The sequence below is a fragment of the Styela clava genome, chromosome 5 (assembly GCF_964204865.1).
Source record: "Styela clava chromosome 5, kaStyClav1.hap1.2, whole genome shotgun sequence".
NCBI classification, from domain to species: Eukaryota; Metazoa; Chordata; class Ascidiacea; order Stolidobranchia; family Styelidae; genus Styela; species Styela clava.
In genome coordinates this window covers 24,270,411-24,283,408 of record NC_135254.1, presented here as the reverse complement: position 1 = coordinate 24,283,408, position 12,998 = coordinate 24,270,411, and positions in this window count along the sequence as shown.

Here is a 12,998-nt window from a genome sequence, read left to right as displayed (position 1 = left end):
CCCTTGTGTTCTGTTTACATATAGTATATTTTATTACTGGCTTAAGTAGCAGATAAGATAAGCTCAATTTTGGGACTATACGCTGAATTAAAGGGCAGTTGGCAACGCTAGCTACGACTAAACATTTCATGGCTTAAAAATAGTTTGGAAGGGATTACACTCACTGAGCGACTTATATTTTTGACTGTTTTTGACTTTTAAGCCTTCTCAGTCACGTAAAAGAAATTTGTATACACAACATGATACGGCAGAACATTCGTTGAAAAAGACCAAGCGTGCAAATATTTGATTATTTCCTCATCGTTTTGCCTTGCACGGAAATACAGGCGACATTGAATGATGATAAGGAACTCAGATATGTCGATATTTTTTTCAATAAGTTATTTACAAACCATAATGAATGGAAAACAAAAAAACAAATTTAAATGCTTAAACTAAACGGACTCTACAATAGAGTTCGATTAGATCGTGAGTGAAAAAATAAATGGTGCACACTTCACTGATGGCAAAGAGTTTAAGTTTTCACGGTTTATATGTGGGTTGTAATTACTTATCGATCTTAAGATCGGTAAGTATATTGATAGGTATTTGTATGTCTGTGTGTGGGTGTGTGTGTGTGTGTGTCTGTTAGATGAACGCGATATCTCACGAACGCGTGGTTGAATCTGCTCCAAATTTTGCATGTGCATGCACCTTACCTCGGACCAGACGCCTATCGATTTTGGGTTAATTATGTCGTATAATTAGCGAGTTATTAACTAATTACCGATCTAAGATCGATAAGTCCTCGGTCTCCGACCGATATTCTCGTTAGATTCTTGAGATTTCTATTTGAGATATGGGTTTCGTTATGTAATCAATTTTCCTCCGAACTGCGAATCGGTTGCAGGGGGTCATATCATTGCGACAGTTATGGGCTCTGGTTCACGTCATTAGTAGCTCCTTTGTTTCAGTGCTTGTATTATTACTTATCGATCGGTTAGATGCACGCGATATCTCACGAAAGCGAAATTGAATCTGCTCCAGATTTTGCATGTGCATTCATCTTATCTCGGACCAGAATCCTATTGATTTTGGGCGAATTATGTCGTATAATTAGCGAGTTATCAATCAATTATTGATATAGTGATCTAGATTTTTGTAAATCGAGAGACTTTTGAGACCCGTCGAGTGTGTGTGTGTGTGCGATGCGCAGTGCGCAAGTTGTAAAATATTTACCGGGGCGTCTATGGTGTTTAATTGGGCGGCGATGTTGTTTAAGTCACAGTTTTGAGCTAAGGGGTACATATTTGCATTGCTACAGTTGTAGCCAGGTCGTTTAGTTGTTGATATGGTTGGCTCTCGTTATTTTATGGTACTTCCATTTGAACCATGCAGATCTTTCCGTATCAGTGAACTTCTACCGCATTCCATTTTGTGAGGGCCGTGACCTGGACTTTAAGACGGGTTCTTTTATGGGCCATTCCAAGCAAAAGTTGAATTCCATCAATTTTTCAAAATGTGTAGTGAAAGTAATTTTTTTTTATTTTTGATATCAAAAGACATTGGAATTTTATTGGACTGCATTCATTTCATCGAACAATTTGAAATTTTACCCAGGTTTTTGATGGTTTATAAAAAATTGCCTGAAATGTAGAAATTTTGGTATAATTGACATATTTTGTGATGATTCCTGACACAAAGTGTTTGATTGTGTGGTACAGTTATTTCATATGGAATTGACACACTGGATTTAAGTTAATAAAGTTTAAATGTTTGCAGTGCTGTAGGACATTTCTTCACCCATTTAACGATTTATTACCAGAATTTTGAGAGATGATAGAGGCCGCTATTCCGAAGTGGAAAAATGTCCTGTAGTGTCACGTCCTGTAGTGTCACATACAATATGCACATTATTGGCATGGATTTACAGTGTTACATTGGGTAACTTGAGCAACACATAGAGGGGTAGTTCAGCTACTGCACCAGAAAATACTATGGGCTCCTACTGTATCATCGCAAAAATTTACAGCACAACACAACGTACTGTTAGTGCATGGTGGATTTGCCGTCCTGTAGTGTCACGCTATATTTTACTATATTTTTTTATCTACTAAGTAAGTCTTGGGTGTAACTTTTGTGCAATTTTTTACATATTCAATAAAGCAACTGATTGGACAATGAAACAAAACATGTAGCTGAAAATGTGAAAATATATTAAATAATATGCATCCAACAAAATGCAAAATTTCTGGAATTGTCCTGTAGTGTCACTTGGAATAGCCCTTATATACTTTTTTTTTTTTTTCACGGATCAGAGTTTTTCCAGTCTCGGATCAGCGTCTTAAAGACACGTCATATCAGTATCACGCTTCATAAGCATGCCACTGCTTAAGCAGCGGTCATACACAAAAGGCGGCTTCCGTATCAGCCATGCACTGCAAGGCAAAGACTTTCGGCCCCGAGCATCAGTACATGCTATGTGCCAAATAGCAGGACGTCTGCCCAGGGCTTCCGTCAATGCCATGCTTAACACAGGTCAACTTCCGCCACCCCCGGCTTCCGTACATACGGTGAGGCGCGTAACACGTACACAGCATGACATCCACTGCGAAGCTTTCGATTTATCATATCCGTGGAATCGCTAGATTGTCTTTCTCAGAAGTATGCTACCCGTTATGGGGAGCACAATATAAACTTTGGTTGTATTTGTTCTGGTTTGGCTATTGTTTTTTTTTTTAATAGTCGTACCCAGCGAGTATTTCCTTCCAGTTTGGATTCAGGTCTGATGTGTAGGTGTGAGGGAACTTATGATCCAATTGTTCGATAAATTCCAACCATTTTAGAATTGTTTTTTGGATAATTTTGTCTTCATTTGGATCAACCATCTTATTCTCTATGTCTAATTTGATTTTGTGGTTGATGGTTATTAATTTGAATAATAGGAATAGTTTCGTGGTGATGATCTGATTGGACACGGTGTAGTGGTTATAAAATATATTTTCTTTGGATATTTGGGCTGGTGTTTTAAGTGCCAGGTTTAGTTTTTCAACGATTCTAGTGATGTGTCGAGTAATATATGTGCAGTGTAGGAATATGTGTTTTGTATTGTCTTGGCGGCTTCCACAGAACTTGCAGTTTAACAGCTTTTGTTTTCCATGTATGTCCCGGAGTATCGATCTTATGCGGGCTTTGTTTCCGAAGATGTATCCGTCCGTCACTATTCTGTATGAACATATTCTTTCCTTGTTTGTTAATTTATTCTTTATTAAGGATTTTTGCGTAGCGTGGACGTCGCTCCAGTCTATTCCAGTAGGTAGAGGTGACTCATTTTCCGGGTTGTGCAAAAGTTTTGCGTATATGTCCTTATGTTTTGAGGTAGCCCATTGTTGTTTTGTAAGGTCGAAATTTTTGGTCGGTTCTAGGTATTTCTTCCAAATTTGGGGGACGAAAGGAAGGTGGGGAGTCGAATTTGTGTATAGGTTTTGGTTGACTGTTTTGATTTTGGAGCCTAGTGCGTATATTGCCTCTTGGTGCCAAAATTGTTGTGGTGAGTCTATATTCTTTAACGCTATTGTTCTCTCAGCTATACATGCCAATATTTTCGTTTTGACGTGTGGCATATTTATGCCGCCTTCTAGCCATGGACGTTGTAAAGTACTTCTTTTGATGGCCACGATTTTTTCAGGAAACCATATGAAGTTGGCGATTTGCTGTTGTATTTTATTAAGGTGTACTGGCGGTATTTCTATAAATCTTGCGTGGAATATAATTTGGGACATTATTGCAGAATTTAGGACCATAAGTTTTCCAATCCAGGTGAGTTTTCGTGTTTTTAGAAAGTTGAGTTTCCGGGTTATTTTTACGTGTGCTTCGTTCCATGTGTGAGCTTCACGTCCTTTCCCGTAGTAAATACCTAGTATTTTTGCCGTTTCCTTGTGGTATTCCTTGTGCGGGGATTTTGGAAGTTGTCGTTCTGCGCCCAAAGTGAGGCTTAGTATTTGAGTTTTATCTATATTTATTTTTTGACCCGCTGCTTTTTCGTACTTTTGGAGTTCAGAAAAAATTTGTTTAATCGACGTTATGTCTCGTACTGCGTATGTGGCGTCGTCGGCAAATTGGTCCAGTTTGTGTGTAAATTTTCCAAGTTTGATGCCATGTATGTCGGAATTAAGTTGGATCGATCGAATCAGGGGTTCCGCGTTCAAAATGTATAAGAGCATGCTGAGCGGGCAGCCTTGCCGAATACCTCTATTAATTTTAATAGGGTAGCTCATTTTACCATTGATATCGATAATGTTGTATATGTCCATGTACATATTTTTTATTACGTTAATTATTTTGGGACGGAGTCCAATTTTGTGCAGGACTTTGAATAGGAAGTTATGGTCTACTCTGTCGAAAGCTTTTAGGTTATCTATCATGATTAGGTATTCAGGAATTTGCTTTGTTTTGCAATAGCGGGAGACCGCTTCTAGATTATAATGCGCATCAAACATGGTTCGCCCTGGGAGGGTGCTTTTTTGCGCGTGGCTAATCAGTGTGGTGAGCGGGGTTTCTAGTCGTTTTGCTAAAAGTCTTGCAACCAGTTTGTAGTCGAAATTAAGGTTTGATATAGGTCGCCAATTTGTAAGTAAGTTCTTGTTTCCTTTTTCTTTGTAAATTAGTTTCACCCGGGCATATTTGGAACTACACGGAAAACAGCCAAAGCTTAGGATGTTGTTTACCATGATTGTCAGCTTTTCTTTGATGGTACTCCAGAAGGTTATGTAGAATTCTTTACTTAACCCGTCTGGGCCAGGGGCTTTGTTATTCTTCATGTCCTTGATTGCAGAAAGGATCTCGTCTTCATTTGCCAGTTTTTCAATCTGCTCATTTTGATTTTGGGTGAGTTGGGTAGTTTCCATCTGGTCAAGATAGTGGTGCTGGTAGGTGTTGTCAGTATCGCACTTTTTGCCCCAAAGATCGCTTTAAAAATCTTCTACTGCTGTTGGTATCTCATCCTCTGTGGTGGCTTGATTTCCCGTTGCGTTTTGGATAGCATCCATTGTTATTTGCTTGGTGCGCATTTTCATTTTATTGTAGAAGTACTTTGATGGCTTTTCCCCTTCTTCTTGATCTTCAATTCCCGCCAAGATTGCTTTGTATTTAGTTTTTTTTTCCAAAAGTATGTTGAGCTCTGCTTGGAGTTTCTCGAGTTTTCTGAAGTCAGTGTTTTTGCCCTTGGTTAATATGTTATCTATGTTTTGTCTTATCGTTTTTTCGGTTCTATTGTTTTGTTTTGTTCTTTTCATCGAGTAAGCTATGGTTTGTTTTCTTGTACTCAATTTGAAACTATCCCACCAATCCTGAATCGTTTCGAACCTTTCCAAGTTGATGACGGCCCTGTTGTATGTGTTTTTAATTAGTTCCAAAAACTCTTGTTCTCTATATACCGAGGTGTTGTTTCGCCACATTCCCTTGCCCCACCTTGATTTTTTCAGAGTCCTAAGCTTAATAAGTGGGCAGAGAGCATGATCTGCCACTGTGTTGATAGTGTGCCCTACATGCGTAATTAAAGGATCTATTTCTCGCGAATTATAAATTCTGTCTATTCGTCTGGCTTGTCGTTTTGTATTTGATATATAGGTATAAATTTGTTTGTTTTGGTGGCGCTGGCGAAAGGAATCGGATATTTTATATTTAGTTATGTAGGCATTAAAAATGTTCCCAGCAGCCGTGCGCCATCTAGCGTTCGAATTCAAGGCGTCTCGGCTATCTAGGATCATATTGAAATCCCCTACGACCAGAAGGGGATTCTGGTGGTAGATACCTTCTAGAATCTGGACCAAAGCTTTGTATAATTCTGTTTTGAGTGCGCCGCTCTGGGCTGGGGCATAGACATTTACAAATTCCACATCCATTCCGTCGATATCTATTGCGATGGTGTGGCGGCGGAGTGGCTCAACGGGCTAAGCATTAGGAATACGCTCGCCACCGCACCTCTAATTACTCTGCGTGGGTTCGCAGGTTCGAATCCCATGCAGGGGTGGTTATGTGCGAGAGGATTGCTGGACTCCTCGCCGTCGTTGGGTGGTTCACGTAACCGCTGGTCGGTTACGGCTTCCTCCACCACCAAGTCCATGCTTCCGAAAACAAACAATACAGTAAAAAACTAATCCCATACCCGACTTGGAATGGTAACCGGACGAGAGGCCGTGGTTCGCCATATGGATAAGCCGTCTTATCGGCTTTCCTCTCCCCCGGGATAAATATGTAAATCCTATCCTATACTGCAAGATCTATATTTAATGCGAATAGAATATTTTGCGTCTTTATCCAAGGTGTTCCTGATCATTATAGCGGTCCCTTTCCTAAATGATTTTTGTTCAGGATCTTGCGCAGTGAGTGTGTTGAGGTAAAAGCTATATCCAAGTTTCTCAGCCCTCTCTTTTGCTATGCTATATTTAATTTTGTTCACTTCTTGCAGGCAGAGTAGATCCGGTTTTTCGTGCACTACAAATTGGCCTAGTTTGGTTCTGTTGTGGTTAAGCCCATTTATATTTAACGACATTATTTTTATTTCACTCATTTGTATGGTTTAGTTTGGACTCTAATTTGTCAAGGTGTGCAGATACTGTTTAGGCTATTTGCCTTTTTTAGCCGAAGGTTGTTTTAAAGAGGTATATGAGGGGGAGGAGTCTGTCAGGCTCCTGTCCCTTTTATTTACTTGGCTCGTCGTGTGATTTGTCTGGGGGTCCTGGTCTTTTGTATTGTTTCTTTCCGGTATTTGTGAGCCCAGGCAGGCCGGGGCAGACGACGTCTGAGGGGTGTCTGAGAATACCGGATCGTAAGATGTGGCCAAGACTAGTTCTGGGATCACCAGTGGGAAATGACCTCCGATCTTTGGAGGATGGAATGGAGTGTTCCCTATGGTAGAGGTTGTCTTAAGTTTGGGCCGGCGCGGTATTGCTGGGGGTGGTGGACTTAGGCAAAAGGATTGCTCACTGATGTCAGGGCTGAGTGACCAGTCTTTGGTCTCTTTACTTTCCAAGTCTATGAGCTCGGTTTCAGAGCTGCTCCGCGAGTTGGTTTTGGTGTATTCGACACTTGGTGTGACGTTCTTTTTTGGCGAAGCGACTGTTGGCGTTTTTGAGGGCGATACTTTGACCTTTATTTGGCGCTTGTTCTTATTTGTTTGCGGCTTATTTGTAGTATTAGTTTTGAGCCAAGTTCTTATAGAATGTTGGCCCTCCTTCCCGCACACGCGGCATCGCTTCATTTTTCTACAGCTGCGAGCCGTGTGACCCGATTCTAGGCAATTGATGCATTTTGGCGTGTAGAGTTCTGTCGGTAGATAAGTCTTGTACCGCGCTCCGTCAATGTCCAAAAAGGACGGAAATTTGGTTTGATCAAAATCATAGAGCCAGGCGGCAACGTATCCGTTAAATAGCGTCGTTCCTCGATGGTAAAGTTTGATTATGTTTTTAATTTTCCCACAATTTGTCTTAATTAGTGCGTCGATTACTTGTTGTTGTTTGATTTCGTCCGGTACGTCCTTAATACTGATGCGTGTCGGTGGTTTCTTCCGCGGCAAGAATTGGATATTAACATCCCCTACCCTCAATATATTTGTATTGTTTTTTAAAAACTCGTCCCGTTTGGACTTGTCAACATTATTTTCATCAATTTGTCTAAAAGATAGTACCCAAAACTTGGGCCTAGTCTCATACAAGGCGGTTAGCTCTTGCATGTAATCTTTTGTTGTTACAGAGTTAGTGAGTATCTCAATAAACGTATTTATGTCAATATCTCTGCTCACCTCAGCAGCCACCGAACGTGGTCTATTTCCCTGCAGTTCGTTCTGTCCGGATACAGCGGCGGGGTAGTCCATTGTTTTTCTCGCGGTTGTTATATTCCACAGGTAATATCCAAAGTACAATTTTAATCAGAACAGCGAATTACTTTTATCGGACTTAGTACAACCAAATACTCCACTGTCTAGACTCAATCAACAGCATTTTTCGTCCTACACTAAATTATACAGCGAAAAGTCCAACGCTCTATCGACTGAGCTAACCGGGCGACGGTCTTAACCAACGACCAACAACTGAAATTTTCACCTATACTATGAACAGAGTGTTATTCTACCGTTTATGGTGGTTGATCAAAATGGATTAGGTAATTTTCGAATGCGTACAAGATTTGTTATGTACATCTGTTGGAACACATATACACAATAAAGAAAGGGCGTTTTACATAAACGTATTATGAAAGTTCATTACGAAGAGTGATATATATGTGGGTATGGCAAGAGAAAAAAAATGGCATTTTACATAAAAAATTGGGTAGTTTCACATGAATTTTCAATACGTATCGGTATATGCATGACAGAACAGTAAGTAACATTACTATATTTGAGAAAGAAAATATAATAAAACGAATCCTTATTTCGTTTACGGTTCAAAGTGAGTCTTTAGGATAACATAGTAGACAGTGTATAAATATAAATATGCATGGTTAAAAAAAGAAGGTATTGTACATAAGTGACTATGGCAATTTTCTAAAAAGTTTCATTACGTATCGGTATATCAACAACAAAATAAGAAATTTCCTATATTTAAAAAGGCGAAGACTTATTGAATCACGGTTTAATGAGAGCCGCTGGAATGCTGTACACGCGGGACTTCGTTTACTGACTCCCATTAGTGCTTAGGGATCGTTATTTCAGGTGATTTTCATCGACGAATAATTTTCGAATTCATAGTTCGCAATCTACGTATTGGTGGTATGAAGATGTAGCACTGCTGTGCTCATGCGTGACCCTGTTACGTCTTATATGATTTCGAGTTTGTCACATATTTCAGTATTAATCTCGGTTTATAGATATATTATGGTGTTATATGAACAACGGGTAACTATTAAACCTTTTTGAATTAGGGAATGCCAATTCGAACAAGTGGCATAACCTGGTTCTGTTATATAGTGTGGGCAGAAGACTAAACTACCCTTTGTGGTAATTTCAACAGGGGTCGAGTAATTTCGGATTGCGCGAGAGTACGCGGACAAATAAGACTAAAATTGAAATGCACATAAAGCGATCGGGGCATACATAAAGGGCTAGGCAGTGACTTATTTCATATACAATGTCCTACACATTGCTGTACGTAAAATGTCCAATTTCGTAAAACATGAAACTTTTCAAAAGTTCGTACGGTTAACTGGGAGATACAATGTATATCGTTGGCTCAAGATTGAACGAATACTAAAGTTTAAAGAAGAGTATTCATTATCAATAAATAGTGTTCAAGAGTGGAGCGGGATTTTATATTTATTTTTGTCTTTTTCGGGATTAATTGGGATGTGTTGGGCAGGTAGTTCAAGGTTTTCATGGATATATATGCTGTTAATACACTTGAAAATAATAATTTTCAAGGGACTACTACACATACAACCACAAAAAAAAAAAAAAAAAACGTAATCATATACTAAGATTTGGAAGGTATATAAAGTTTAGGCGACGGTGGCTTATTTTCTATAAAGTTCATTTGTAAGACATTTCTTCGTGCAGGAGCAGGATGCACGAGCTGCCGCAAAACCACGACGGTAATCCAAACCACGGCCGCTATGGCCAAACTCACGACGACTGACCCTTTAGCTGCCATAAGCCAATCCCAGCTGCCGTTACCGCGGCAGCAAACTGAAAACCGATGACGGGTAAATTTTTACTGCTGTAACCACGGCAGGTCGGCCGTTAGGACAGGGCAAAGCGTATATACGATATACGGCAACGCTCAGACAGTGGACGCCATCTTGTGCCTATTGTTCTCGGCCATCTAACGCGGCGCCTTATAAGAAGTTCTCACACAATTATTGAAACATACCTATTATTTTCACTAATATTTCAAATAGAAAGATTTTGAAGGTCGCGTTTTGAAGTAGAAGCTTAGCCGAACATGGTGCTATCCTTTCATGTTTGCCAAATTGCATTTATAGTACATTAAATTGTCTTTGAAGTAAGTTGGCCATTCCTATCGTCATAATTGACCATTTGACAATGGCGTTCCTTGTGATGTCACAGATGGACAGTTGTACTATTTATCCGTCGAAATTACCACGGGACTCAAATTCGCTCAATGGCCGATTCCCTTTTCGGGTAAACATTTTTTCGTCTGTCAAGCTCCATAATGCCCGTCTGCTCAGCTCCGAGCTGCGCTAGAAGACCAAATGACATTGTAGGATAGTTGCGGTGGCATTATACACCGTCAAATCGGCGTATCAATATAAAAGTTTCAGAAAAGGTGACCAAAAATAGTTCTACGTTGTGTTTGTGTCCAAATTAACGCATTAGATAGTTTTTTGTTCTTAATTGCATTAGATAATTAGGTAGCACATAGCTTAAAGTTCAAAATCCACCCTTTGGATTTATTCTAGCCTTCATAACAGCTGGCTTATTGGATTCGGTGCAACAATACGACGAAAATTTCCCATAAGACTCCATTGTTTCGCGTTTTCCAAAGATGGCGTCCATAAACTTGTTAGTTTTAACATTAGGTAAAGTGACTATAATACTTTAGTAATTTACTAATAATTTAGTTACGTCCCATATTCAGATACCAAATGTATATATCATGGCCCTTGTTTTTTAGGAATTATTATCTATATTTAATCAATCGTTACCACAATCGTTAATTAAACTGTTTTTTGTTCTTACACACATGGTAAAAATTTGAAAATTTGATAGTTTTACCCAATATTTATGCCACCCATCCAAAAAGCAATCATATTTTCGCGCTCGGAGTATTAACTGTTCGCCAGTTACTTTTCTGACAGATAAAGTTGACTGCTTGAAATATAATTTCCCATCTTGCCACAATGTCGCTTTTAAAATTTTGAAACGTCTTCTTAATATAAAGTTAAATTTAAAGAGGTGACAAATAAAATTATTGAAAAACAGTATGCTAGTAAAACTGCAGCAAAAGCCCTAGTCAAATAGATAATATATTATTTTATACACTCCAGATTAGGGATGTGAGTTTCAGAATTTCGAATCGAAGCAATTTGAAAAAAACGGCTCGATTCTATTTAAAATAATAATAATTTAGACAAGAGAGCTACGCACAAATATATGGACACGTTAGACCAGAGCGAATCAGTCTTTACCGGTACCTTTGATGCTACCGGTACCCTCAAAAAAGTTCTGAATTTCCAGTAGCAAGAATTTTGCAGAATCAAAACGTACAGCCAGTCATGACACTGACTAAAATCCGTGTTCCCATGGATAAAAAATAATACAGCAAAATTTTAGACGAAATATCAAATTTCATAGAATTCACACAAAATTTTGAAATAAATAAAAGTAATAGCCTTCTAGCGAAGAAATTAATCTGTAACCACTGAAAATTTCAAAGCAATTGGTCCAGTATTCGAAGAGAAAAGCGATTTTTTAAAAACGTGTCAAAGAACAAGAACAAGAACAACAACAACAACAACAACATAATATTGAAACGATCGTTATGGCCACTAAACGTGTCCAATAACACGAGGCGATTGCACGACGCAGCAGCATTGTCTTATCATCGAACAAAAACGTTCATTTTTCCTACGCTTACAGCGTTTCCAAGTCGTAACACTCCGGGGGTTGTTATATTTCATATGGGACCGCCTCAGAGGAACCAATGGTTTCGTTAAATTGTTTTTTGACTATTTAAAATCCTAAGAAGTTCTACAAATGTGTTGTTATATATATGAACATGTCTTTAAATTACTTAAGTTATACATAATATCATTATATTAACAACAATATTCCGCATATTTACTGACGTTTATCATTTGGATGAATTTTAGAAGGAACCATCACTATACATCCGGTATTGTTTGCGAACATAAATTACCGTAATAAGTAAATATAACTGAGTGTAACTCTATATATAGCAATAATACATATTCTCTAATATATTATGCAGTTGAAGCATCAATTTAATGTTTTATTCTACTAACTTCATTCATTCCTCAAGTTCATTATTGTTATTTAATCGCTCTCTATCTATACTATAGGAAATAGTTCTTTCAAATCTAAGGAGATTTAACGATAATATGATGTTATACTAAATAGAATCAGATTCGAAAATATTCGAATCGGAACATTGCGATTCGGAATTCGATTGGAAAATAAAATATTCGAAACTTACATTCATACTCCAGATTATTAGATGTTCTTGTAACCTTGACATATGCTGTTATTCTTTATTCCAAGCATGTAGTATATTTTTTCAATATATTTTAGCAATGTACACCGTGTTGAAAAATTTTATCATGTACAAATAGCTGCAAGATTCTGTAGTGTAATTTATATTGTTTTTCTGTCAGTTTGTTAAAATAAGATCTGTGTAATTAGCGATACTTACATTGATGTATTTTTATAATAAAATGTGTATCTCTTTGTTTAATATTTTGGTCTTATTGTGTGTTGATTTACCGAGTTTAGTTGGATGACTTTAACCGTAAATATATGCTTTAAAACCTTAACTTCGTATATGCTGACCGTACCGCCGAGCCGAGTTATCTGATCTGCGGAAAATTAAGCTTTCAGAAGAATGTTCATTCGTTTTGCTGCTGCGAAAGTTTGGTCCGAATTATTGAGCATCGTTTTTTTATTTGTCTGTTTAACGATCGCAGGTTTAAATCACTTAGTTAGGATCATAAAGCGATAGAACTCTGGACAAAAAATGGCAGGTGTGACGTCACACAAGCGCACCACTGTAAAGCTAGCAGCACTTTCAGCCAGAATATTTTCACTTATAGTTACATATAAAAATTGAAAATGCTGATCAAAATATAATTTTGGCACGAAAATACATGAAAAATCTTTAAACTGAAAGAATAAATTGAATTTAACAAGAAATTAGTGTTTAAAAAAAAGACTAACTAAGCAAAAAATAAATTTTCAGGTATTCCGCAAATACGAAGTTTCGAAAAATTATCCTTTTCGGAATCTCGATTTCTCCAAAACCGCCAATAAAGGCAGCACCACGACACAT